Source organism: Petromyzon marinus, unplaced genomic scaffold (assembly GCF_048934315.1).
Source record: "Petromyzon marinus isolate PM22_M1 ecotype Great Lakes invasive population unplaced genomic scaffold, UKy_Petmar_22M1.pri1.0 PM_G_Scaffold_6, whole genome shotgun sequence".
Classification (NCBI taxonomy): Eukaryota; Metazoa; Chordata; class Hyperoartia; order Petromyzontiformes; family Petromyzontidae; genus Petromyzon; species Petromyzon marinus.
Window position 1 is genome coordinate 1,587,501 of NW_027423013.1, and position 2,500 is coordinate 1,590,000.

The window sequence follows — 2,500 nt, forward strand, 5'->3', positions numbered from 1 at the left end:
GGAATGGGAAAACGGGTCATTTTCGTGTTGCCACATTGCGTACGAACCGCATGAAACTTCCAGAGGCATTTGCAGCAGGAATGCATGTGCACTCAAAAACTTCTATATGTTTCACGGATAGACCCCGTGAAACGCTAGAAATTGGCGGGGATGTGTCTCTTGTGGCTCACGGGGCTGTTAGGGTGGCACAGAACTCCCTCGGAATGGGAAAAGGGGTCATTTTCGTGTTGCCACATTGCATAGGAACGCCATGAAACTTCCAGAGGCATTTGCAGCAGAAAGGCACGTGCACTCAAAAATTTTAATATTTTTCACGCATAGACCCCGTCAAACGCTAGAAGTTGGCGGGGATGTCTCTCTTGTGGCTCACGGGGCTGTTAGGGTCGCACAGAAATGCCTCGGAATGGGAAAACGGGTCATTTTTGTGTGGCCACATTGCATAGGAACGGCATGAAACTTCCAGAGGCATTTGCAGCAGGAATGCATGTGCACTCAAAAACGTCTATATTTTTCACGGATAGACCCCGTGAAACGCTATAAATTGGCGGGGATGTCTCTCTTGTGGCTCACGGGCGCTGTTAGTTAGGGTCGCACAGAAATCCCTCGGAATGGGAAAAGGGGTCATTTTCGTGTTGCCACATTGCGTACGAACGGCATGAAACTTCCAGAGGCATCTGCAGCAGAAATGCATGTGCACTCAAAAACGTCTATATTTTTCACGGATAGACCCCGTGAAACGCTAGAAATTGGCGGGGATGTGTCTCTTGTGGCTCACGGGGCTGTTAGGGTCGCACAGAAATCCCTCGGAATGGGAAAACGGGTCATTTTCGTGTTGCCACAATTGGCATACGAACGGCATGAAACTTCCAGAGGCATTTGCAGCAGAAATGCATGTGCACTCAAAAACGTGAATATTTTTTCACGGATAGACCCCGTCAAACGCTCGAATTTGGCGGGGATGTTTCTCTTGTGGGTCACGGGGCTGTTCGGCTCGCACAGAACTCCCTTGGTCCACCTGATTCGTGCATACAGGCAGCAACTAAAACTCTGTAAACCTGCTGTGAGGACATCTAAACAGTGGACCAGTGAGGCTGTGGAAGATTTGCGGGCGTGCTTAGACTGTACTGACTGGGATATGTTCACGACTGCTACCAATAGTCTGGATGAACTCACAGAGGCTGTGTACATCAGCTTCTGTGAGGACTGCTGTATCCCAACACGTACCAGGGTGAACTTTAACAACAACAAGCCCTGGTTCTCAGCAAAGCTCAAAAGGTTGAGGTTGGAGAAGGAGGAAGCGTTTAGGAGTGGGGATAGAGACAGATTCAAGGAGTCGAAGAACAGGTTTAGCAAAGCGGTGAGAGAGGCTAAACGACTGTACTCAGAGACACTAAAACACCAGTTCTCTACTAACGACGCTGCTTCTGTCTGCCAAAGGGCTCAGGCACATCACCAACTACAAACCCAGAGCGCCCCACACCACTAACGACTCCCGCCTAGCCAACGACCTGAACGAGTTCTACCGTAGATTTGAAAGACAATTGGACTGTCCTGAACCACCCCTTCCCACCCAAGAGGCCCCATCCCCCACCCATACTACAGAAACGACTCTCTCCTTTCAGGAGGGAGAAGTTAATGGGCTTTTCAAGAGGCAGAATCCACGCAAAGCAGCCGGGCCGGACTCTGTCTCTCCAGCCACCCTCAGGCACTGCGCTGACCTCCACCATCATCGCTGTGCCCAAAAAGCTAAGGCCAACAGGACTAAATGATTACAGACCGGTCGCCCTTACATCTGTGGTAATGAAGTCTTTTGAGCGCCTGCTCCTGGCACACCTCAAAGCCATCACAGACCCTCTCCTGGACCCCCTTCAGTTTGCCTACAGAGCCAACAGGTCTGTGGACGACGCAGTTAACATGGCCCTCCACTTCACCCTACAGCATGTGGACGCCCCAGCATCCTACGCCAGGATCCTGTTTGTGGACTTCAGCTCTGCCTTCAACACCATCATCCCTGCCCTGCTTCAGGACAAGCTCTTCCAGCTGAACGTGCCCTACTCCACCTGCAGGTGGATCACAGACTTCCTCTCTGACAGGAAGCAGTGCGTTAAGCCGGGAACAGAAGTCTCTGACTCCAGGTCCATCAGCACGGGAACTCCTCAGGGCTGCGTCCTTTGCCCACTGCTCTTCTCCCTGTATACCAACAGCTGCGCCTCCAATCATCTGTCCGTCAAACTCTTGAAGTTTGTCGGACGACACCACCCTCATTGGGCTGATCTCTGGTGGGGATGAGTCTGACTATAGGTGGGAAGCTGACAACCTGGTGACCTGGTGTAGCCAGAACAACTTAGAGCTAAATGCTCTAAGGACAGTTGAGATGGTTGTGGACTTCAGGAAGAATACAGCCCCACTCACCGCCATCACCCTGTTAGACTCCGCAGTCAAAATTGTGGAGTCCTTCCGCTTCCTGGGCACTATTCTCTGCCGGGACCTCAAGTGGGAA